This window comes from Rattus norvegicus, chromosome 9, assembly GCF_036323735.1.
Source record: "Rattus norvegicus strain BN/NHsdMcwi chromosome 9, GRCr8, whole genome shotgun sequence".
Taxonomy (NCBI): Eukaryota; Metazoa; Chordata; class Mammalia; order Rodentia; family Muridae; genus Rattus; species Rattus norvegicus.
This window is the reverse complement of record NC_086027.1, coordinates 10274766-10301681: the sequence shown is the minus strand read 5'-3', so window position 1 is coordinate 10301681 and position 26916 is coordinate 10274766. Positions and strand designations below refer to the sequence as shown.

Here is a 26916-nt window from a genome sequence, read left to right as displayed (position 1 = left end):
CAGCAGATATAGAATATTTCTATCATCTAGAAATTTCTCCTGGACAGCAGTGGTCTAGGTTCTTGGTGTCTGGTTTTTCCTTCAGGGAGAATTATTTGCGGTACTAATATCAAAAGGTTTATTTTTAAAGCAACTTTACCAAAATATGACTTACTCACCTCGAAATTAATCCAGTTTAAGTCTACAATGTAATGGTTCCCCATAAATCTATCCGAGTTCGACGGTAGACCACGGAACAAAAGAAAGACAGTTTATGCAGTTATGTAAAAATGGTATGCATCAATATTGACCACTGCATAATTATACTGTACTACTTTTGATTTCTTCAAAATTCAGGCCTTTTATTGATAGTTTTACAAAAATACATTATCCTAGAGTTGAGAAAATATTATACAATATTTCATCTGGGCTTTTTATTACATTGAGACTTTAATATTTTTGCATCTTTTGCTAGTATTGTTAGATTCTTTATAAGAGTTTTATTTTGTGGATTTTTTTGCCGATCTGGTCACTATTTGATGCCATTTCAATGTTCTCAGGATTTTGATGACAATAATACTACAATGATAAAGGGATACTCATTTTCTTGAGCCATTTACATATGTATATACACACATATGGAAAGTTATGTATACATATTTCTATGCTGTACTGTGTAGAATACAATTCTATTATACGTCAACATATACAGTTTGCTCAATATGATTTCTGTGAATGTTATCAGTCATGGGGAAATATTAAGAGCCTGAATAAACATGGACAATATTTGCAGAATGCACATAAAATTGAAGATGGTATATAAGCAAAAATGTGAAGAATATCACTTACAGCTTTCATATCGAATGCACTTTACAATTTTTAATAGATTAAAATATTTAAATCATTTTACCCAGTTTCTTGTTTTTTTTTTTCAAAATGTGTCTCCTGGATGATTTGAATTACATATGCTGCTCAAGATCCTTTTAACAACAGTGACCTAATGCCTTAAATGTGTTTCTGATATTTCCATTCACTTGATCACTGTTCAATAATTGTACCAAGTTTATAACTGTACTTTTTTTATCCCTTTAAGAATGTAACTTTCATGTGTGACTATACACTTTTGATCCTAACTCTTTGGAAGTATAGGCAGGTGGATCTCTTTTTTGAGGTCAACCTGGTTCATATAGGAAATCCCTATCTTGAAAAAATCAATCAATAAATAAGCAAATAAATAAAAAGAATTTAAAACATTTGTAATTAAGATGAACACAACCACATCTTTAATAACAATTAATTTTTTATTGCAGATAATTCATATAATCAATTTACAAAATGTTACATAGTGTCATATGGGAACTCAATTTCATTGTAAAATAAACCTGCTTTTCTCTTTTAATTGGTTGCTCTTAGTTAACATCTTTTATATGCATATATAATTTATTCTGATTATTCTCTCCCCCACATCGTCCCATCCCCTCCCCTAGGACTTCAACATATACAGTCTTCTAAATTTAGGCTTTCCAATGTCTGATTTCTCTTTTAATTATTATACATTCCTTTAATTTTCCATCTACATTTTATGATATCTTAATAAGAAACCCATTCTGTCATTGGCATTATCTCAGTGCTTGGTAGGAGACATTCACATTCTTCAGTAGCTTGTCATCAGTGCAGTTAATGACATCGAGGTCTCTCTCTGTTTCTGTCTCTCTCTGTCTCTGTCCCTCTGTCTCTGTCTCCCTCTCTGTCTCTCTCTGTCTCTCTGTCTCTTCTGTCTCTCTGTCTCTCTGTCTCTCTCTCCATCCCCTCCCCAATTGTTTTGTTTTCTAATACAAGTTCTCACACTTTAGTCTAGCCTTGCAATCAAGGCAATCCACCTACCTCAGCCTTGTGAGTGTTGGGATTCCAGGCATACACCATCTTGCCCAGTGAATTTTGTGACTCTCGTACATCCCTTTACCATTTCTGAATTATTTTTAATATTGCTGTAACCCTTTTCTAGCTTCTAGATGTAGATATATTAACTGATTAGAAGGTTTTATTTTTAAAGATTTATTTATTTATGTACATGAACACTTTGCGAGTGTGCCTGCATGTCAGAAGAGAGCTTCAGACAGAAGAGGGCATTGGATCCCACTACAGATAGTTGTCAGTCACCATGTGGTTGCTGGGAATTGAACTTGGGAGCACTGGAGAAGCAGCGCTCTTAACCACCAAGCCATCTCTCCAATCTGATAAAAAAGATTTTAAATTTCATTCTTTTCGTGTTTGTTAGCAATCTTTCTTCTTGAGAACACTGTGATGGAATGTCCAAATGGTAATTGGTGGCGGTTGGTAGAAGGAGCCATATGTGTGATGCTGCAATATGTGTGAGGGGCTGGCAACAAGGTGCAGAGCCAAGACCATGGCCCCGTGCCCTGAGGCTCGCCTGATGGATGTGAGCTCTCAGCCCTGTCAGGATGATTTCAGGTGAGGACAGCAGGTGGTGGCTTGTGCCCTGCTGAGCCAGCCTAGGAGAGTGGCAACCACAATCGCCATGCCCAAGCCTCCAGCCTGGGGCACCTGGAAAATCCGGCTGTGATGGCCTCGGGTTGGTCACGGTGAGCCTGGAGGCCCAAAGAAGCCGCCCTGGCCTCCGCAGAGCCCAGAGAAGGGACTGACAGGCGTGGGCAGAGCCAGGAGCTCCGCACCTCGCGCCTCCCGGTGTCGCGCCTCCTAGTGTTGTCTGCCCCAGGGAGTGGGCACACGTGTCCTTCCCACCCTGCCTTTCGACCAGGCCCGAGTTTCTCCATGAGCTGATGTCTTAAATCATCTAGATTTTAGGAATTTGGTGTTGTGTTTTCTAAAGATACATCGTACAGCATACAGATAACATCGTAATAGAATAAAGGAATCTTTTGATTTCGCACCAAATTCCATAAAGCAATGACTACTGCTCAGCTCTCTTGGCCATGTGAAAAGCAGAAATTATATTTCACTTTTTTAAAGAAATAATGAAAGTACTTAAGCTTAAGCAAAGCCAATGGAAAAGGTCCCTATGGTGTTTGTCTTTGGTTTCCTGTGCTCTTTCTAGAGAATGACTTTAAGAAGTCAGTGCAGCCAGGTTGTCATTGTGGTCAGGCAGTCATGAGCAGATGGATAAGCGATGTGCTAGGGCCCCATAGGCCAGTGAGCCCAGCTGAAGAGGACAGGCTAGCCAGTGAGCCTGACTGAAGAGGACAGGCTAGCCAGTGAGCCTGACTGAAGAGCAGAGGCTAGCCAGTGAGCCTAACTGAAGAGCAGAGGTTAGCCAGTGAGCCTGACTGAAGAGCAGAGGCTAGCCAGTGAGCCTGACTGAAGAACAGAGGCTAGCCAGTGAGCCTCGCTGAAGGCTGAAGAGCAGTGATTTTAACCTTTATTTCTAAGTTCTTCAGTTTTCCTAAAAGTTTCTACAAAAGTTTGCCTCCATAAAGTTTGACTTAGAAGGTTCTCCTGGCTCTCTTCTTCTTATCTCCTTTCCTCTTGCTCTTATGACACAATAATCTCCTTACTCTCAATGCCTTACTCTCAACGCTATGCCTTTACTTCTAAGTTCTTCTTGAGTTCTGTTCTCTTCAGTTCAGTTCTGTCTAAAAAGCTTCTCTCTCTTTCTCCTCAGCATTTGTATATCTTTCTGAACACAGCAACACATGGTGAAAAGTTCACCACAAGTTTGCACAGGAATTCAAATCATAAGTTGGATAATCAGTTTACGACAGAGAATGTTTACATGCATATCCATGAAGGTTAATCCTCAGGATAAACTGTCACCATCTGTTACTGGCTCTGCACATTCATGGAGAGTTAAAAGCTGTAATTTTTATGAGAAAAGAATAAGTGAAATTACCTATATGAAAATCCAGTCAATTATTTAGTTCAGTCCTTGCACCTATAGTAAATCATTAGTTCTCTTTTTATGAAGTTTGGTTAATTGGTTTATACCCTCTTAGGATGGGCTATAATTTGTAAATGCCTGCTTGGTATTGCAGAAGCAATTCACTCATGACACTTTAAGAATGGCAGGGTTCTCAATGCAATTTTGATTACCAGAGAAAACATAATAGCAGTCCTATTATAAAAGCTTAAAATTACTAATCTATTTAAAGGAATTCTTATAGAACCATCATTAGGAATTAAGAAATCATCTATTTGTTTATACATCATCACTCCAAGACAATACATCTTCGCTGCTCTGTGGTGATCTGCTCAAAGGAGTGTGGTAAAGAGCATGACAAATACAGAGGCAGATGCTTGCAGCCAACCATTCAGCTGAGAGCAAGGCCCATATCTAAATATAGGAAAATGCAAAATACATCAAACCAGTAGCTAACATCAAACTAAACTGAGAAAATTGAAGGAATCCCACTAAAATCAGGGACTAGACAAGGCTGCCCACTCTTTCCCTACTTTTTCAATATGGTACTTAAAGTCCTAGCCATAGCAATCAAACAATGAAAGTAGGTCAAAGGGATAAAAATTAGAAGGGATGAAGTCAAAATAGTAATATTTGAAGATGATATGATAGTCTACTTAAGCAACACCAAAATTCCACCAGAGAACTACTTACCGTGATCAACAACTTCAGAAAACTGTCTGAGTGTAAAATTAACTCAAACAATTCAGTAGCCTTCCTCTACTCAAAGGGTAAACAGGCTGAGAAAGAAATTAAGGAAATGACACACTTCACAATAGTCCCAAATACTATAAAATAACTTGCTGTTACTTGAACCAAGCAAGTAAAAAATCTGTATGACAAGAACTTCAAATCTCTGAAGAAAGAAATTGAAGAAGATCTCAGAAGATGTCAAGATCTCCCATGCTCATAGATTGGCAGGATGAATATGGTAAAAAATGGCCATTTTGCAAAAAGCAATCTACAGATTCAATGCCATCAAAATCAGTATTCCTACTCAATTCTTTATAAAGGTAGAAAGTGCAATTTACCATCATTTGGTATAACATAAAACTCAGGATAGCAAAAACTATACTCAACAATAAAAGATCTTCTGGGGGAATCACCATCTCTGACCTCAAGCAGTATTACAGAGCAATAGTGTGTATGGTATTGGCATACAGACAGGCAGCTCAGTGGAACATAATTGAAGACACAGAAATGAACCCACATACCTATGGTCATTTGATCTTTGACAAAGGAGTTAAAACATCCAATGGAAGAAAGATAGCAGTTTTAATAAATAGTGCTGGTTAAACTGGAGTTCAACAGGTAGAAGAATGCAAGTTGACCCATTCTTATTACCCTATAAAAAGCTTAAGTCCAAGTGGATCAAGGGCCTCCACATCAAACCAGATACACTAAAATTAATAGAAAAAAGTAGGGAAGAGTCTCAAAGACATGAGCACTAAGGAAAATTTCCAGAAGAAAATACCAATGGCTTATGCTTTAAGATCAAGAATCGACAAATGGGGGGACCTCATAAAACTGAAAAGCTTCTGTAAGGCAAAGGAGAGTGTCAGTAGGAGAAAAAGGCAACCAACAGATTGGGAAAGAATCTTTACCAATCCTGCATCTGATAGAGGGCTAATATCCAAAGTATACACAAAACACAAGAAGTTAGAGTACAGAGAGCCAAACACCCCTGTTAATAAATGGGGTTCAGAGGTAAAGAAAACATTCTCAGCTGAGGAATATCAAACAGCTGAAAAGCACCTAAAGAAATGCTCAACATCCTTAGTCATCTGGGAAATGCAAATCAAAACAACGCCGAGAATCCACCTCACACTAGTCAGGATGGCTAAGATCAAAAACTCAGGTGACAACAGATGCTGGCGAGGATGTGGAGAAAGAGGAACACTCCTCCATTGTTGCTGGGATTGCAAACTGGTACAAGCACTCTGGAAATCAGTCTGGGGCTTCCTCAGAAAATTGGACATTCCATTACCTGAGGACCCAGCTATACCTGTCCTGGGCATATACCCAAAAGATGCTCCAACATACAACAACACACATGCTCCACTATGTTCATAGCAGCCTTATTCATAATATCCAGAAGCTGGCATGAACCCAGATGCCCTTCAACGGAGGAATTGATTCAAGAAATGTGGTACATCTACACAATGGAGTACCACTCAGCTATCAAAAACAATAACTACATTCAATTCATAGGCAAATGGAAAGAACTAGAAAATATCATCCACAGTGAGGTAATCCAATCACAGAAAAGCACACTTGGTATGCTGTTGGGAGCGATGGCCTCCAATCCCTCCATTATTGATATTATTATTATGGTTAGCATTAAGTATGACTGGGTTCATGGAAAATCCCCAGCCAGCTGCAGAAGACTAATACAAATGTGCTGGTCAAGATGAAAAATCATATGATAACGTGTGACGTTAAGATATCCAATGTCATGACCTGTAACCTTTCTGAAAAACCAACATCCTGCTGACTAATAGATATGACAAACCTGTGACCTTTCTGACAACCTGTCAACATCAGCCGATTCCCTGACCACACGAATATTGTGTCCTTGGTGTGGGTAAATGTTTCTGACTTCCCCCCTCTCTCTGTTACCCATTTATGGTACAAATTCAGCCTTGGAGAAAAATAAAATTGTCACCTTGATCAGACTCTTGTCTTGTAGTGCTTCTTCGAGTCTCTAGTCCCCCATTCTCTCCCAGGTACTCAACACCCCTCGTTGACAGTATGCACTCATTGATAAGTGGATATTGACTAAAACCTCGAATTACCCAAGATGCAATCTGCAGATATCAGGAAGCTCAAGAAGAAGGATGACCAAAGTGCAGATGTTCCCACTCCTTCTTAAAATGGGGAACAAAAATATCCATAGGAGGGGATATGGAGGCCAAATCTAAAGCAGAGACCGAAAGAACAGCCATTCAGGGTCTGTCCTAATGTGGCCCATATATATACAGCCATCAAAACTAGGTAAGATTGATGAAGCTAAAAAGTGCTTACTGAAAGGGACCGGATATACATCTCCCCTGAGAGACACATCCAGAGCATGTCAAATAAAGACGTCAGAGCTAGCAGTAAACTACTGAACTGAGAACAGGACACCCTTTATGGGAATTAGAGGAAGGATTCAAAGAGCTGAAGGGCTTGCAACCCCATAAGAACAGCAATGCCAACCAAATAAACCACTGGCAAAAGACTATACATCGACTGACCCAGGGGTCCAACCGCATATGTAGGAGAGAATAGCCTTGTTGGGGCACCTGTGGAAGGGGAAGCCCTTGTTCTTAACAATGTTGGACCCTCAGTGCAGGGGAATGTCCGGGAAGGGGTTTCTAAGTGGCATGGATTGGGGGACCATACATATGTTGGAGGGGCACGGGAGGGGGGCTGCTGTACCGAAAGTTGGGACAGGGAATAAGGTTTGAAATGTAAATAAAAAATATATATGTATTAAAAAAATCTAAAATTTTAGAAAATGATAAATACCAAGAAATAATCAAAAAAAGAAAATGTGAAATAGAAAGAAATTTTAGGATTTGGAAAAAGATGAATGCCAGGTATTTGAAAAACTGTATGACCATGGTAAACACTTTAATATACTTGAGAAATTTTTTACATGTTAATGAACTGCATGTTTTTTTTTTTTAATTAACTTCAGTATTTCTTATTTACATTTCGAATGTTATTCCCTTTCCCGGTTTCCGGGCCAACATCCGCCTAGCTCCTCCCCCTCCCCTTCTTTATGGGAGTTCCCTTCCCCATTCTCCCCCCATTGCCGCCCTCCCCCCAACAATCACATTTACTGGGGGTTCAGTCTTAGGAGGACCAAGGGTTTCCACTTCCACTGGTGATCTTACTAGGCTATTCATTGCTACCTATGAGGTTAGAGTCCAGGGTCAGTCCATGTATAGTCTTTGAGTAGTGGCTTAGTCCCTAGAAGCTCTAGTTGCTTGGCAGTGTTGTTCATATGGGGTCTCGAGCCCCTTCAAGCTCTTCCAGTCCTTTCTGATTCCTTCAACTGGGGTCCTGTTCTCAGTTCAGTGGTTTGCGGCTGGCATTCGACTCTGTATTTGCTGTATTCTGTCTGTGTCTCTCAGGAGAGATCTACATCCGGTTCCTGTCAGCCTGCACTTCTTTGCTTCATCCATCTTGTCTAATTGGGTGGCTGTATATGTATGGGCCACATGTGGGGCAGGCTTTGAATGGGTGTTCCTTCAGTCTCTGTTTTAATCTTTGCCTCTCTCTTCCCTGCCAAGGGTATTCTTGTTCCCCTTTTAAAGAAGGACTGAAGCATTCACGTTTTGATCATCCGTCTTGAGTTTCATGTGTTCTGTGAATCTAGGGTAGTTCAAGCATTTGGGCTAATAGCCACTTATCAATGAGTGCATACCATGTGTGTTTTTCTGTGATTGGGTTACCACACTCAGGATGATATTTTCCAGTTCCCTCCATTTGCCTGTGAATTTCATAAAGTCACTGTTTTTGACAGCTGAGTAATATTCCATTGTATAGATGTACCACATTTTCTGTATCCATTCCACTGTTGAAGGGCATCTGGCTATTATAAATAAGGCTGCTATGAACATAGTTGAGCACGTGTCTTTTTTATATGTTGGGGCATCTTTTGGGTATATGCCCAAGAGAAGTATAGCTGGGTCCTCAGGTAGTGGAATGTCCAATTTTCTGAGGAACCTTCAGACTGATTTCCAGAGTGCTTGTACCAGTTTGCAATCCCAGCAACAACTTAGGAGTGTTCCTCCTTCTCCACATCCTCGCCAGCATTTGCTGTCACTTGAATGTTTGATCTTAGCCATTCTCACTGGTGTGAGGTGAAATCTCAGGGTTGTTTTGATTTGCATTTCTCTTATGACTAAAGATGTTGAACATTTCTTTAAGTGTTTCTCAGCCATTTGGCATTCCTCAGGTGTGAATTCTTTGTTTAGTTCTGAACCCCATTTTTAATAGGGTTATTTGTCTCCCTGTTGTCTGACTTCTTGGGTTCCTTGTATATTTTGGATATAAGCCCTCTTCAGTTGTAGGATTGGTAAAGATCTGTTCCCAATCTGTTGGTTGCTGTTTTGTCCTAACCACAGTGTCCCTTGCCTTACAGAAGCTTTGCAGTTTTATGAGATCCCATTTGTCGATTCTTGATCTTAGAGCATAAGCCATTGGTGTTTTGTTCAGGAAAATTTCTCCAGTGCCCATGTGTTCGAGATGCTTCCCCACTTTTTCTTCTATTAGTTTGAGTGTATCTGGTTTGATGTGGAGGTCCTTGATACACTTGGACTTAAGCTTTGTACAGGGTGATAAGCATGGATTGATCTGCATTCTTGTACATGTTGACCTCCAGTTGAAACAGTACCATTTGCTGAAAATGCTATCTTTTTTCCATTGGATGGTTTTGGCTCCTTTGTCAAAAATCAAGTGACCATAGGTGTGTGGGTGACAGTAGGGGGGCTTATGGAGCAAAAGCTGGGAAAGGGAATAACGTTTGAAATGTAAATAAAAATATATATCTTTTAAAAAAACTAAAATTTTAAAAAATGATAATAATACTAAGAAATAATTAAAAAAAGAAAATGTGAATAAGAAAGAAATTTTAGGATTTGGAAAAAGATGAATGCCAGGTATTTGAAAAACTGTATGACCATGGTAAACACTTTAATATACTTGAGAAATTTTTTTACATGTTAATGAACTGCATCTTTTTTTTTTAAATAGTGAATGGAAATCCAGTCCCTTCCTGGGTGTGAGGCTAGGGATCCAGATGTAGTGGAATTCATTATTTGTTGGTCCTGAACCTTTGAGTCTGCTTCTAACTCAGCTTATGCCAAGGAAACTAGGCCAGGGTGATGTCTAAGCCATTGACCAAACCATCTGGACTAACAATCATGGGTGAAATTCCACCTTGTAAATGGGACAAGAGGAATAAAATATACCTTTAAGGATTTAAAAAAAATGAAATGTACCCAAAAAATCCAATAAAAAAGTTTAAATTAAAAATTACTTAGGAAATACAAATACTGGGGTGCCATTCCACAATCATGATGTGTTTCTTCTGTGATAGCTTACCGGTTAATTTACTTCTCTATGACTGTTTTCTTATTTGAAAGTAAGTAATGGCATCATCTGTGGAGTGGATGGTGAGAACAAAAGTTTGCCTAACTTGAACAATCGATCCCTCCTGAGCTTGTGATTAACATTCTCAGCACAGGGAAATTTCCTGAGGAGATTAAAAAACAAAATCCAAACATAAAACAGGAACAACAACGATGTAAAAACATTCTGGACTCTGGGTATGAAGGCATGTTACAAGTTTAATCAGCTTTGTAGGTATTTCTAATAAACACACAAAGAAACAAAAATCCTATCACAGTACTAGCAGTTGCATCCAACAAAGAGAGAGCTGTGAGGTAGTGCATGCTGCTTCTTTCCCCAGATACCTCTTGGCCTCAGGCCTGCACCCAGTGAGCTGGACCAAGAGCAGCCAGGTTGAAATTCCTGATGCCATGGCAGGATTCTGCAGGACCATTTCCCTTTGACAACAAGGAACCTGTGTGGAGGAGACCTCTTGGTGAGTCCTCAAGGACTCTACATGTCCTATTCTACAGGGAGAAGCCCTGTCAGGTCTTTGAGCAAGGCCAGCCAGTTGTTTGGGGAAGTCTCTGGTCCTGTGGCAGAGGACGAGGAATGGCAGAAAGAATGGCAGCTCCACTGAGAGCAAAGGATAACCCTTCTAGGCCTGTGACCTCCTAATTAATTTATCTTTTCACCTGATGCCTTATTCACATTTTCTTACTTTCATACAACTGTGATCTTGATGAGCAGCTGGGCTCTTCTTTTCTTAATCAGTTCTTTGTTGTCACAGATGTTTTTAACTTACTCCAGCCCCTGAGACTTATTCACACCTTCTGTATGCAGTAGGACCCTTGGTGGGCCTGTCATTTCAAAAATAGAAGCTTAGGTAATCCAAAAGATTGGACTCCAGTTTACCTCAGGCCAGGAAAGAAGTCAGCCACCATTAGTAAAAGAGCAAGGGAAAAATTACATAAGACAAATAAGTGCCTTAATCAGAAGAAAAGATCCTCAACTTCTAAGGCGTGCACATCTGCACCCCTCTGTTCTGAGCTTTGCATAGTGATGTGGTATAACTCCAGATGGTAGTAAAAGACAGAGATATTCCCAGAAACGTCAAACATGATTTTCACCCTTACATCTGTGAGGTGGGGTGGCAGTATAGCACACATCCAGGTGGAATTATGACACCTAGGATAAGAAGACAGAATCCATATATCACACTGCCAAATGGACACCCTCCTGAACTTATGGACCCATTAAAATTGAGCTTCAACCTGACCTCAGGCCATTCCACTCCCTTCCCATCCTCCTGATTCTTATGTTTGCTAGAAGTAAAAGATCATGGTGCAGCCCCCAATATTCTCATGCCTAGACTTGACTATTCAGGAAGAATGATAATGGAGAAGGGATGGCTATGTGGTTACAATGTAGTAACACAAGGTCCAGGTTGACATTTGCTCACTGATGTCCAATTTAATTGTCTTGTTATATTTGAGAAAGGGAGGATGTCCTTCTTAATATATAAAAGGGACAGAAATTTATTATTTTATATGTGCCCTGTAGTTGATCCCTATGTTTCCAAGAAAAAGGAGTTTGTATTGCAAAAAAATAGGATTATAGACCATTGATTTTGTGAAATACATGGATATGTAAATGGAAACAATGTCAGCTGTCAAGGACTGCAGAGTAAGCAAATATTTCCAGGTTTTATACACTCAGAGGTATAGAAGAAATATATTGGCCTCCAGAAAAAGGGAAAACCTTAGGAATCGAAACATGTTTCACATGCATTGTCTCGAGTAGTAGATTTACTTTTAAGAAAAATCTCCCTCCTCCTTGGTCCCTAGAGATTTGGGTGCTAAGAAAAATCTGTTCTCCAATTCAGGGTTGTAAGCAACTCTCCCCAGCAAAAGCATTGTTGACTTCCAATTATGCAGAAAGAAATATCTAGCTTTGAAATAGAGGTTGCCCAATGGTATTCCCAGTGACACATGAGCGACTGGAGGAAAGGGTCCCCACAGAAATTCATCAGTGTGGGGAAAGCTGGTTAGTAGGTATGCCATAGAACTTTCCAGTGACATCATCAGTAAGCACTTCACTGGACAATCTATTGTATCTAAGAGATCCCTAGAATCTTCTGTGATGTCACCAGTGTTGTGGTGACACCAACTGCCTTTGGGATATTCCTTCAGTTCCCTTTGGGTTCACAAACAGACATGTTTCGCCAGCTGCTCAGGCTATTTTGGAAGAAAAGGGGAGATCAAGGAGAGAACACACCAGGTCAGAGGGAAGCTGACCCCCTCTCTAATGGAACAGGAAGGAGGAAATCATTCTGGGGAAGGATTGGTGAGTCCTGGGCAGAGTTGGGGAACATCCTCAAGGAGGTACTTTTGACATGTGCCTTCTAAGACTAAGCCTTACAAGCAGGAGCCTTGGAATTTCTCAAAGGCAAACCAAGAGTCAGGAGTTCCTCATCCTTAATTTGAGAGAAAGCCAGAAAGTGGTAATCCTTCAGTTTCTTTTCTGGAATCTTTTTAACTGTGAGTGTCAATGAATGGCAGGAGGAGGCACTGTGAGATTAACAATGTGACCATCCATGGTTGGGAGTTGAAGCACTTCATCCTCTAGATTACTGTAGGTTACACAAGTCTCTGATGGTGAGAACAAGGAAGGATGCACCCCTCGTCATGAATTGAGTTCTCACACACTTTGGTCTGGAACACACATGATTAGAGCTTGATGGTGCTAAGTGTTATGAACTCCAGGATTAACTGCACCACATCTGATATGAGATAACAATGTCCCAGATGTTTATGTATCAGTCAGGTTATACTGTTCAGGGTGAAGGTTCCTGTAATAGTGAGTGTGGCATGTGTATGGCATTAGAGGTTGGGAAGAGGGACATAGCTTAAAGTCCAGCTTGAAAATAGCTTTTTTTGCTCTTTCAGGGATTCACCCAGTCTCTATCATTTCCTCTTCCTCAAGTGCCTTTTGGGATTCAGAATGGTCTTTTCCTCCCATGGGCCATCAAATATGCAAATTCACTTGGGTTTATCTATCTACAGGTTTTGGTAGGAAGGCATCATCCCAAAATGTCATCAGTCAGCAAGAGGAGCGTCTAAAGGAACTGGAGGAACTCAAATTTGAAATCCAGAAGTGTCAATTCGAGAGGGATGAACTTTATCAAATCCTGGACCTTTATATCTATGATGATTGGGACCACAGGTAGTCATTATGCCCAGTAACCTGTTCACTCACTTGTGCTCTCTCTCTCTGCTAACCCCAGATTTCCTCATAGCACGAGAAGTTTCACCTCTCATCCTGGATTTTAAAGAGCCTTGGCATGCATTGGCTTGTGAGATAAGCTAGGTGCTGTGTGTTTAGGGTCAACCTGTTTTGTAGTTGAGCCTGAGGTGGTTGGAGAGGCATTGGTTCTGTCAGCAGCTGGAAGGACCTGCTCACACTTGCTGCAACTGTGTGTGTGAATGAAATGCCTGCATGTCATCACTCTTTCCTCTGAATTTGTTCATTATACACTGATTCTATGGCACCTCCATGCATGTAGTTGGCATTCTACATGTTTTTGGATATGGGTTGGTATGTATGTATGTGGAAGTATATGTGGTGTTTTACTCAGGATCAGGACGTCTGGGACCTTCGATGGGGTCTGAGGATTTTTTGATCAACAGTTTGCAGGTCATGATAGTGATGAGTATGTGGAGGCCCACATATTCAGCAGAGCACTTTGCTCCTTCTGTATACCTTGGTGGCACACTGGACTCTCCTGAGGGGAGGAGGTGCTATAAATCTTCTTCCCTGTCAAACTTAGTTATGCCCTCTGGGAATTCATGTAACGATAGAAACCAAGGATTGAGTATACCTGCTTTCAAAACAAGAGAAATGTCATCACAGCTTTCTCTTGGGCCCAAACTGTGTCACAGACTGGAGGAATCTTCTTCCTGAACTAGTCAATTCCATCATGCTCACCTGGCCAGCTCTTGAAGGTCAGGTCCCTCCAATTGGTCCCGTGGCTCTGTTGTCCTGTGCCCAGGATAATAAACTTAACCAGTACAAATACTTTGAAGGAGCAAGTATGTGTTGCATACTGAGTTTAAGTAATCGAGAGAACAGTCTGATTTCACCTAATTTGTGTCACCTGCTTTGATCTTTAGTTTTTTATGTTTTTAACCATCCAGGGATTGTTTATTGTGACCTAGAAATGGTCACTGTGGTCTTGACCGTTGTTATTCCCAAATAGGCCGGTCTCAGCCTTGCCCACTCCTATATAGTGAGTTTTTGCAGAACCATATCTCCCAGGATTCCAAGGAGTCCTTATTTCAAAACAAATGTTTGCTTATTTACATGGAAATATTTTCTGTGGATTGAGTCTCACTGTTGGGTTTTGGTCTGGTTTTTGAGGTTGCCACTTTCTTCCCTTCCACCATTCCTTGAATTTGAACTTTTTTATTATATATTTTTTATTTACACTTCACCTAATTCTGAAATCATGAGTTCAAAACGTTATTTGTTCCTTTGGCCATGACCTAACCCAGGCTGGATGTCGAATTGCCAGTACTTCAATCCGAACATGAGATGAGAATGATGGCTATGCAAATGATGACCAACTCAATAAGTGATGCCATGGAGAGGTACAAGGAGCTCATACAAGTGAACAGTTCTTACCGGTGAGTCGCTGACAGAGATGAGAACACAGCACTAGGCAGGGAATACTTCTGTCCTGTGTGACTTTGAACCAAAGTCAGGGCTCTGGTTCTGTAGTGTCTGACTCTTAACAAGAAGCATGCCTTGTGGCAAGGGTCTTAGATTTGTAGCTCTTGGACTCAGTTTTCCTACATGTGAAGGGTGTAGAAGACCCTCCAATTGTTATTTTCCCCATTAAGGATCCTCTAGATAGAAAAGGTTTGCACCATGATGGGAATATCAATCAACTCTGAATCTCTAGGACTCTGACAGGATGTCTATGATCCATGAGAAACACATGGATAGATTGTAGAGCTATTGGGTCTTCTATCCTCCCTCAGAGGGCATTTGACCTCTACTTGTAGATGATTTCAGCATACTATGGACATATGAGCTCCCTTATGGACCATTTCTTCTACCTTGGTTTATATAAACTGTCTTAGTGTCAGGATTTTCAGAAATACTTTGATTCATGTGGAATGTGTCCTCTGGATTTGACCTCCTCTAATTGGTGCTAACATGTATAATGTTCTTCTAGTCTGGGGATTTCTGGGGATGAGGACCCTTGAAGGGATAATTGTACTTGCACGAGTGACAGGCAAATAGAAGCTGCCTGGGATTTACCATTTATGTTTGTGGTTCAGCATCAGGCACTCACAGCTCCTGCGTGAACAAACTCAATTGGAGAACAATATACAGATTTTGCTGAATGAGAAGAAAGAACAGCTGGTGGAGCAGACTGAACTGCCAGCATCCTCTGAGGAGATAAAGAGGTTCTGCGAAGAGGCCGGAATGAACATCTGTGACCCCAGAGCCAAGCAACAGCAGGTAGGGTTAGGCCTCAGGGTCAGGGTGTCCTCATGTCTTACCATAAACATAGACAAACCAATGTAACTGTCTATTGACTGATCCATGTCCTGACCTAGGTCTCATCCAAGTGTTCATTCATGTGATGGTTTACAAGGCTTTCTGTGGAGATAGCGCCTTTTCAGGAAACTGCATGTTTGGAAAGCAAATGCTCTTGCTCTTCGAGAATCTGCAGTTTATTAAGGGAGATAGGTTGATCACACAGCACAGCACTACATGCCATTATGTGTGGAGGGTGCTATGTGGGAGTCCCTCTTTAGACTAGAACAGGGCTTTGAGGGATGAAGAAAAAGCCTGGAGCTCATTTTCTTTTCAGGGATTGTGTGAGACTCCAGGAAGTATGTAGTTTTCAAGGAGGAGAGCCTGGTGGAAATGGCAAAGAAATGGTTCTCATTGTCATTTGTGGTGGCTTTTGTTGTTCCACCCCCCTCCCCCTCTATATGAAGATGGTGAGTTCATGCTTCATAGATCTTGGGTAACCACAGAGCCTGAGGAGCAGCATGTCAGTCCTGTCTTATTTGAGTGCTCCTGGAGAGTTCATATCTGGACCTTACAACCTGAAGCTGGTTAGAAGAACAAGGATGTGGAAATGTTTCTCAAAGGCTGAGGGTTGGCATGAGAGATTTGAGACTTCAAGAACAAAGTTATCCATATGTACCCCCAATTCTCACCAAGAAAGGTACATTGCTGTGCTGACCTGCATCTTAGGGAGCATGCGGGGAGGCCAGTTAATGACAAGCAATTTTGTCCAGTCATTATCCAACTTAGTCCTTTAAGCCTAGGTCTCTCAACAAACCTGAAGCTTCCTGTTTTGTGCTGGAAGTACGAGTCTTTGCATCACAGGTCCAGTTCCAGGTGGAGCCCCCTCTCTTATTTTCTCAACACATTCTTAAACCATTCACTTATTTTAAAAATAAGGATTAGATTTCTTCACTTTACCTGAACTGAGGTATCCCCCGGGAAGACTCTGGTTTGTCTTATGGGCTTCACCATGATCTTGCATGGAATCTTAGAGTGCATCCCTCTTCTGACATTGCTCTGATGACTATATCATGGTCACTGCATTCTTTCAGGATAGATTCCCTCTCAATATTGTACACAGTGCTGCATTTTAGAAAAGTCACTGTATGTTATTCCTTTAGCCTCCTTCTGACTGACATTGAGGTTGTTTTAATATCACATGAAATCTAATGTGATGAAAAGTTCCTGGTAAATGACCATGAGACACTGTCTTCTCTGATGCTTCCAAGGTCTTCTATGAAGGAAACAGGGTAGTTTTAGTGGGGCCTATGATGAGTCAGCATAGCACTTGATGGAGTCTTTTCCTAGAATCTCTCTCTTGGGAATTTGATGTGTTGTTTAGGCTATCTGTGCAGAACATGTCACTTACTTGTAGGACCAGCAAGTATCTGCATAGAAAGGTTTCCTGAAGTGGAAATGAGTACAGGCCAGGGCAGCACAGCTTGCTTGAGTCAAAGAGACTTGTACACAGCATTGTTCCCACTAATTCCTCACTCAACAGGAAATGTGCTGCGTAACAGCAATGTTTTCATTTGTGCTTGCGAGTGTGTATCTCTGTATGTCTGTGTGTGTGTGTGTGTGTGTGTGTGTGTGTGTGTGTGTGTGTGTGTGTGTTTATCAGCAGTGGCTGAGCATGTTGATGTTCATGCTGTGTTTTTCTAATGCTGGGTGATTTTTCAAGTCTTTTCGGTATGGGACTTTATATATAGGAGGGTGTGTGAGGGTGTATGTGTGTTTGTGTGTGTGTGTGTGTGTGTGTGTGTGTGTGTGTGTGTTTGCAGTAGTGAACCTGTGTTTCCCTCTATTTCCAAGTTTCATGAGAAACGTTCTCTAAGAGTTCACTTTACATCCATGAAACATGAAATACAGCTGCCCAGTCATTTGGCATCTCCATCTAGCTGTTTAGAGCAAACGGACACTTAATTTATTAACTTATTCAGTTTTCAAAAAATTCATAACAGAATTATCTTGTGAAGTGTGGGGAAGGAGTGGAAATATGTTCAAGTGAGTCCTGTTTCACAGTGGTAACAAATGGTACAGGCCTGGAGCTTGCAGGTCTCTTTTTGTTATGGTGTAGAAGCAGGACAATAAAGTCCTTTAGAAATGCAACCCCCAAAAATGAGGACACAAAACACCTTTAAAGTTAGATTTTCAAGTGATTGTGGGCAAAACTACTCATCTGCTTTGAAATCCTTTGGAGCACATCAAAGGAATGTAGTACTGGGAGGTAAGGGCAAGGTTTCTCTAGAAAATCCATGAGTTTATGTTGCTTCTCTGTTCTTTGTGAATTGTGAAAGCCCACTGGAAGGTTGTGTCACTCACTGTGTCTTCTCCAAGGTTGCTTTCCACATTGCCTGCTACCATTTCTTTCCAGCTACCTTGGCAACTACAGCTTCCCCTGGGAGTTGGCTTGGATTTTACTCATTGAGAATTTGATTTGCTTGGAGTTGCATTGTCATCAAGCAAAAGTCAGATAGCTATGCTGTGGTGCAAGAACAGGCCAGTTTCAGGAGCCCCTTTAGGTGCACAGATAATCCAAAGCACTCCCCTATGTTATCTGTGTACCATTCTGCAAGTGCTGTTAATCAACATCATTTTCTCTCAGGTAATTTCAGCCTCAATGGGGTTAGGAGAAATGACGAAATTCAGATGGGTCTGGGAATATAAGAACAGGTAGCCCTATGAGAAGCCGTGTTCAGAAAGTGGAACAGACGTTTTAGTTAACCCAGTGATTCCACAACAAGGAGTAGGTGTTACAATTGCAACTAGGGAGCATCAGTGTTGTAGTGGTCCCAGAGCAGCCTTGAAGGAGAATCTATCCAGATGTCCATCAGCCAAGGAGTAAAAGTGTACCGTAGGTTGGAGCCCTTCCATGCATTCCGATTCAGTGTGAGATAATCCATGCAAGCTTTTCCTTACTCACTCAAAATATCTGTGGCACAATCACATTACGGGGAGAAAATTTGTTGATTTGGATCCTGGTTATGGAGATTTCCTATGATTCTAGCTTTGGGCCTGAAGTCACTCAGGTTATGGTGAAGACAGCTCCGATGAGAAGTAGCTGCACACTTTGGGGAAAGTCTGAAATAGTGAACAAGAACAAGAGTCTAGTCCTTCACCAATGTATGATCCTTTGCTGGGAAACAAGACTACTCTACACAGCCTTGGGAACTTGCTAAGCAAGATTGGTAATAGGGAAAGAACCCTGAGTCTATGTCGGTTTATGGGAGGACAGCATATCACTGACTGAGCTGTCTAAAGGTTCTGGCCACTATGTACATATCCCACTCAACATTTGTTTTTATGCCTCCAGAGTATCCTGGGGAATCTTTACATTAAGCATTAATGTTCAGGTAGGAACACAGGCTGGAAGAAGCCATTTGAATATCCTTTCCCTATATAAATACCCTTTTTGGGTGAATGACCACCCACATGGCTTCAACCTCAGGCAGCTAAAGAGCTACTCAGAGTATTGTTCTGGTACAGTTCATGTGAATTTTGCCCATGAAACAATATATATGATCCTCTGGATTTCTTGGTATTTTCTACTCCTTTTTTACTGTGATCTCTCCGGAAAGATCTGAGGACATTTTCTCTTCTGTCCTCTCACAAACTGCCTTGCACTAGCCATAGACTTACAGGGGTGCTGTTCTCTTTCTACATCACAATCACCTTTAATGTCCATGTGTACGCTGGGAAGATTTGCATGGAGCACATTCTCAGTGATTACAGGATCTGTGCACTTCCCATGGATTGGATGTGAGATGGCTTCCCTGTGCATTTGCAGGTACAGTGATTAAAATGGAACCGAGGCAGGTTCCTTCACTGCAAACATAATCAGAACTTTCACCTCAATTCTAGGCATGTTCTCCAGAAGGCATCTACATGGTATTCTAGGTTGCTCATACCTCTCTTGAACTCAGATTCAGACATAGCTACAAGGTTATTAGTCAATATCATATTCCTGTACCAGTGGGAAAATATGCTCATTTTTCTCTTAATTCCAGTACAGTGCATTGTCCAAAGTTCAAATTCTAGCAGTTTCAAAAGGTGAGATATAAATCCAAGCCCAGGTACTCTATGTCACTTGGGGATGCAGGGACTGACTAAGATGACAGGTCATGCTGGATTGTCCAACTAAATAGACCAGATGTAAGAGGGAGAGCTGAATTGACAACCACTCACTAAATCTTTTTCCCTCTCTCTGCTAGGTCTGAAATTCTCCAGCAGAAACTAGAATATGACACATACCAGGACAAGATCTCCCTTGGTGAGAAGTGCTACAGGAGGAGAACTAAGTGTGCACAGCAAATACACCACTATTGCGTCTCATCTGTAATGTCCATAGCAATTGTGGACTGCATTTTCCTCCTTTAGTTTGATTTCTTTGGATTGAATATGTTGTATTTTCACCTCGCCTCTCTCCAGCAAGTGTAAATTTTTGGAGGGACCCAGAGAAGTGCTGATGCACATCAGTCAAAAGCTGCTGGTCATCCAGAAAGACTGTGCACGTATAAATTTGTACTTGTCCTGATGGGTATCCAGAAGAGTTTCATGGAGATCAGTTCACAACATTGGAAAGACTTTGAGACAAAGTCTGTAATATCATTTATACTCAATATTGGATGGCTTCTTCCTTAATACCCCTACTCCAACAAAAGAGACCTACTTCCACTCCTCTTGAAAAGATCATTACCACCAATAACTGCTTGTCTACTATGTCTCCAAGGCAAGCCACAGGCTATAAGTCTATTCTGCAAAAGGAGCAGCAAAAGAATGCTTAGAGCAATTCCTCTATTTAAAGTTTGGTTGAGTTTTGATTATATTGGTTTTTTGGTTTTCCTTCTATTCATTTGAAGATTTGTTATTTATGTCTTGTTATTTTGTTCATTTGCTTTTCTATTTTGATAAAGATATAGACTGTATATATTGACTACCTGCATCTGGTTACTATCAAGTAAATTGGATGTATTCTGGTGAATAAAGGAGTAATTTCAAACTCTTCACTCTTACGAACCTTCTTTATTGATCACTGGTATCAACCTCTGAAGTCCCACAGCTACCAGGGAGGGATGGATCTCTGCATTCTCATCGGGACTGGGCATCAAAATTCCTTCCCAGTCAGACTGAGATTCAAAGGCAGTTACACAGTCACTGTTCACTGTGTTCCCAACTCTGTGAACTTCAAGTTCATCATGCATATATTACCTACTGTGTATGCCTGGTGTCAAATATATAGTTACCTCTAAGTTATACTCTGTGGATGAGAGTGTTGAACAAATTAATAGGATAAACATTAATTTTTCTGTAATATGTCCCAGGACATATAAACATGGTATGAGGGAGATTAAAGCAATCGGGAATCCTGCACCGAAATCCCATGGCAGAGAATGCTGAACACCCAGAAATGCAGATAATCCTGAGACCACAGGACAGAAAGCCACTTCTACCCAGCTCTGCCCACATCTCTGGCTCAATATTAATCTGCATGATGCCTCTGGAAACAGGAATAGAGGAGCAGTCAGTGGCAGGAACCTGCTTTGTCCAGCCTGGGCCCAGAACTGACCAGGGCCCTGAGCATATTTGAAGAAAACCAGAAGCATACAATTCTCTGTTTCCTGATTGTGGCTTTTTTTATTTGAAGCTCTAAACACCATTTTGTTGTTGTTGAATTTTAATTGGATATTTTTCATTTCGAATTCAAATGTTATTCCTTCCTTGTTTTCCAGAAATAAGTCTGAATACCATCGCCCTCCCCCTCTGCTATAAGGTATTCCTGTCACCATCCAGCCACTTTCCCAGCCTAGGCAGGACCAAGGGCTGCCCATTCCATTTGTGCCCAAGAAGACCATCCTCTGATACACATGCAGATGGAGCCATGGCACAGTCCCTGTATAGTGATTGGGTAGTGGTTTAGTCACTGGGAATTCTGCTTGGCAGGCATGGCTGTGCTTATGGGGTTGCAAGTCCCTTCAGCTCTTTCAATCTTTGTGTAATTCCTCCACCTGAGGTCCAGTTCTCAGTTCAATGGTTTGATGCTAGCATTCACCACTGTATTTGACATGATCTGGCTGTGAATCACAGGAGACATCTATATCCAGTTCCTATCAGCCTGCACCTCTTAGCTTCATCGACCTCATCTAGTTTGAAGGCTGTATATGTATAGGCCACTCGTGGGGTAGACTCTGGATGGCCATTCCTCTAGGCTCTGTTCTAAATTTTGCCTCCCTATCCCTTCAATAGTGATTCTTCTTCTCCTTTAAAGGAAGGAGTGAAGCATCAGCATTTTGGTCATCCTTCCTGAATTTCATTTGGTCTGTGAATCTTGGGGAATTCCAGCATTTGGGCTAATATCCACTGATCAATGAATGCATACCATGTGTGTGTTTCTGTGATTGGGTTAGCTCACTCAGGATGATATGTCTTAGTTCATTCTCTTTGCCTATGAATTTCATGAAGTCATTGTTTTTGATATCTCTGTAGTACTCCATTGTGTAGATGTACCACACTTTCTGTTTCCATTCCACTGTTGAAGGGCATCTGGGATCTTTTCATTTTCTGACTAGTATAAATAAGGCTGCTATGAACATGGTGGAGCGTGTGCCCTGTTGTATGTTGGAGCATCTTTTGGGTAAATGTGTAAGAGAGGTATAGTTGGGTCCTCAGCTATTGCAATGTCTAATTTTCTGAGGAACCTCCAGACTGATATCCAGAATGGTTGTACCAGTCTGCAATCTCACCAAAAATGGAGGAGTGTTCCCCTTCTCACATCCGCGCAAGCATCTTCTATCGCCTGAGTGTTTTATCTTAGGCATTCAGACTGGTGTGAGGTGGAATCTCAGGGTTGTTTTGATTTGCATTTCCTTTATGACTAAAGATGTTGAACATTTCTTTTGGTGCTTCTCACCGATTCCCTATTCCTCAGCTGTGAATTCTTGTTCAGCTCTGAACCTCAACTTTTAATAGGATTATTAGTCTTCCTACAGTCCAACTTCATGTGTTGTTTGTATATTTTGGATATTAGCCATCTATCAGTTGTAGGATTAGTAAAGTTCTTTTCCTAATCTGTTGATTGGTATTTTGTCCTAACCACAGTGTCCTTTGCCTTACAGAAGCTTTGTACCTTTATGAGGTCCCATTTGTCTACTCTTGATCTTAGAGCATAAGCCATTCGTGTTTTGTTCAGGAAATTTTTTACAGTGTCCTTGTGTTCAAGATGCTTCCCCACTTTTGCTTCTATTAGTTTGAGTGTTATCTGGTTTGATGTAGAGGTCCTTGATCCACCTGGACTTAAGCTTTGTCCAGGGCAATAAGCAGGGGATGATTTGGACTCTTCCATATGCTGACCTCCAGTGGAACCAGCACCATTTGCTGAAAATGCTATCCTTTTTCCACCTGATGGTTTTTTCTCCTTTGTCAAAAAATCAAGTGATCATATTTGTGTGGTTTCATTTCTGGGTCTGCAGTTCTATTCCACTCGTCTATCTGTCTGTCTCTGTACCAATACCATACAGTTTTTATCACTCATGCTCTGTAAACTGCTTGAGTTCAGGGATGGTGATTCCCAGGGAAGTCCTTTTATTGTTGAGGATAGTTTTAGCTATTTTGGGTTACTTTTTATTCCAAATGAATTTGCAAATTGTTTTGTCTAACCCTATGAAGAAGTGTATTGGAATTTTGATGGGGATTGCATTGAATCTCTAGGTCACTTTTGGAAAAATGGCCATTTTTACTCTCTTAATCCTGCCAACCCACGAGCATGGGAGATCTTTTCATTTTCTGAGATCTTCAATTTCTTTCTTCAGACACATGAAGTTCTTTTCACACAGATCTTTCACTTGTTTGATAAAAGTCACACTGAGGTATTTTTATGTTATTTGGGACTATTATGAAAGGTGTCATTTCCCTAATTTCTTTCTCAACTTGTTTATCTTTTGTGTAGAGGAAGGCTACTGATTTGTTTGAGTTAATTTTATACCCAGCCACATTGCCGAAGTTGTTTATCAGTCTTAGGAGTTCTCTGGTGTAACTTTTTGGGTGTCTCAATTATACTGTCCTATCGTCCTCAATAGTGATAATTTTCTTCTTCCTTTCCAATCTGTATCCCTTTGACCTCCTCTTGTTTTCTGATTGCTTTGGCTAATGCTGAGGACAACATACAATGACAGGGACTGCCAGTAGTAGGCCGGGATGGAGACATGTCAGAAGCCTGCAGCAGGTTCTTGTAAAGTAGGGTGGCTTTGGGAACCCTGAGTATCAGGACACACATCCCTCCACGAGACCCACCATCTGAAATAAGAGGCTGCCTTCAGTAGTCCTGGATGGAGACATCTCAATAGTCCGCAGTAGCTCTTTGTAAAAACTGGTTGTTTCCATTTCCCTAACCTTATCACTGGACAAGGGCTGTATAGATTTCATTTGTGTGTGACTGCCTATCAGTTGGCCTTGGTGTGCACAATTATAGTATTATATCTGACTTTCCTACTTCTTTCTCCTTCTGCTCTGGTGAATTGTGTGAAACTAGATGTTCCTTGATGTTATGATTCTTAGACAATTGGAAATTGATGCATAGGGGCACAGCACAGCACAGCCCTAGAGGCCCAGTTGCATACTGTGTGTTCTCATCTTGGAAAAAATGTAATAACTGCACAATTGTAGTTCCAGATTAAGGTTTGACTTGCAAAGATAGCTTGAAGAAAATAAGAGAAAATGAATTAGAGACAACATTGGGACCCTAAGAAAGGAAAAAGTTATTGAAGTTAGGATATAAATTTTCCATAATATTTCAGACTGGTTACTGGATATGGAAGTATAGAATATATAAAATAATATACTAGTAAACTAAGTCAAGCTACTGGAACTCTTATGAGAGTCATTGTGTGCAAGGAACAGAAAGCTAGTGGAATTACTGTGCTAAGAGTTACCTTGATTCTTTCTGGCCACTGCCTGGCAGTTTTGCCTATGTCATTTATCATTAGAGCTTCACAGGAAAGTGCAGGTAGCTGACCTCGGAGCTTTGGTCTCTGAAGTATAAAAGTAAAAAGTTAAAGTTTAAATAATGGTAAGTTTACAATTATTATTATTATATTGGCCACAGGTCTGGGTATAGGGGAAGCCTGAAACTTTGGAGAACAGTTGTAATTCTTAGTTCTTGGTGAGATGTAGTCATTCTTTGCATTTGATTTTGCAATGATTATAAAATGTCTTTTTTCTACCTGCTTCTGGATTATTAATAAAGGACTGGGGCAAGAAAAAGGCTACAGAACATGTGAAGAGTAAATGAGAGAGAGCATGAGGGAGTGAATGAGAGAGTAAGTGACAGAGCGAATGTAAGAACAAATGTGATTGCAAATGCGAGAGCATGAGAAGAGCATGTGAAGAGTGAGTGGAGAGAGAATGTGAAGAGTAAATGAGGGAGCTAATGAGAGAGCTAATGAGAGAGCGAGTCTGAGAACAAATGTGAGAGCCAGGGAGAGAGCACGAGGAGAGAATGTGAAAATGAGTGAAGAAAGAATGTGAGGTGTGTAGGAAGACTGTGTGTGTGAGTGACAGGAGAGTGCATGTGGTGTGTGTGAGATATGTATGAGCTGTGTATGAAGAGTGTGCGTGAGAATGGGAGTCTGAGAAAAGAAAACTGCAATAAAAAAAAGCAGAGTGCACAAAAGAATGCAGAGTGTGTGCAGCGTCAAGCTGTGTGTGTGTGTGTGTGTGTGTGTGTGTGTGTGTTTGAGGGGGAGAGAGAGCAAGAGAGACAGAGAGACAGAGAGAGAGACAGAGAGACAGTGAGCGAGAAAGAGAGAATGACTTTAAGCCTTGAAATTGCCTATCAGTTTGTACCCAAAGAGTAGTCTGTATATCTATATTATGTGCCTTCCAGTTGAGAACTCTTATCCTGTGAGAGGGCCAGGAAAGGCTGAAAGAATGGCTGCAACCCTCAGGGCAAAGGATAAAACTTTTTGGCCTAGACCTCGTAATTTATCTTTTCACCTGAAGCCTTATTACTCAAATTTTCTTACTGGGATACAACTATGGTCCTGTTGAGCATCTTGTCTCTTGGCTGTTCAGTCAGTTCTTTGTTGTCACAGACTGTTTGAGCTTACTCCAGTCACTGGGACTTATTCACACCTTCAAGTTTCCTGAACTTTTCAGATTTCTAACATTTGTGGCAAACTGAGCGACAAAAGCAATGAATGTTGAGCACTTCCCTGGGTCCAGTACATATGGAGCTACGGGTGTATGGATATGGTAAGTCCCTAGGAGTTACTCTAAGAAAGTAGGACTGTGCTATTAGGATCCCTGCATGACCTCAGTTAACTCACCCAGCTTATTGGGCTTCTACTCTGCTGCTCTGGGAAGAACTGAAAACTAATGGAATAGATGTGTAGCCTCCCATTACCTTTGTCATTGTTAGGATATTTGTAGGAATACTTTGATAGAAATACACTCTCAAGATTATTAACAAAATCAGTGCTACTTGTGTACCATCTGGATGAAGTACCAAGTTCACAGACAGTTCTGTACGAACTTTCCAAAGCCAGCAAATTGGAGCATGAAGAAAGCCAAGTCCAAGGCATTCAAAACCAGCATCCTCACCAATGCCCACAGGGAAGGCTTTGCTCAAATAAGGGAGGTACTGAGACAGTTGGCCCTCATACACTCAGAGAAGACTGTGCCAGGAGGATTGGGGGAGGATTGTGGGAGAGAGTAATTAGGTGTCAGCATGCATAGAGCAGAATGTAAAGTGAATAAGAAAATATATATAAATAAAAATAAAATAAAGTTCTTTAACAAAATGGGACACAATGTATTGCTGTGCTAACTCTACTATGGTTCTACTAGTAAACGCTGTAATATCTAGAGAGCCTAGATGTGATAAAGTAGGATGCTCTAGTCATTTACATATACTATGTACACAGCAAATATAAATGAAATGGAGAACTTGAAGATCAAAGATCCATTGTTCCCACACATCTATGTGGCTCTGCTTACCTTTATAAGGACTGTGGAGGTGTCTGCTCATCCAGGTGTCAGGGCTCAACCAAAATGCAGTCCCCTATGATCACTGGCCAAGTGCTCTTGTGTTCCCAACAGAACTCTGCCTCAGGCTGCAGAGGCACTGAAGGGCCAACCTTCACATTCAAGGTGACAAAGAGAACTCTACTCTTTTAATCTTAATCTCTTACTGGTGCTAAAAAGCCAAAGATTATGTAATGTGTAAACAACACTCTATCATTAAACACAACATTTAGTTTCCATTCCTGCTTCAGAAAGGCTTAAAATCTATATTATATCTTGCCTAGCTTGTATACTAT

The 26916-nt window shown here is 40.9% G+C and overlaps 1 long non-coding RNA gene across 1 annotated transcript; it reads left to right on the top strand.

Annotated features, from left to right (window-relative positions):
• The first annotated feature begins 9511 nt into the window (after positions 1-9511).
• On the top strand, positions 9512-20608 carry LOC134480472 (uncharacterized). The gene is made up of 4 exons (XR_010054914.1): positions 9512-12361; positions 13081-14700; positions 15361-15544; positions 19816-20608. It is a non-coding gene; the product is annotated as an uncharacterized LOC134480472 (long non-coding RNA).
• The last annotated feature ends 6308 nt before the right edge of the window (positions 20609-26916 follow it).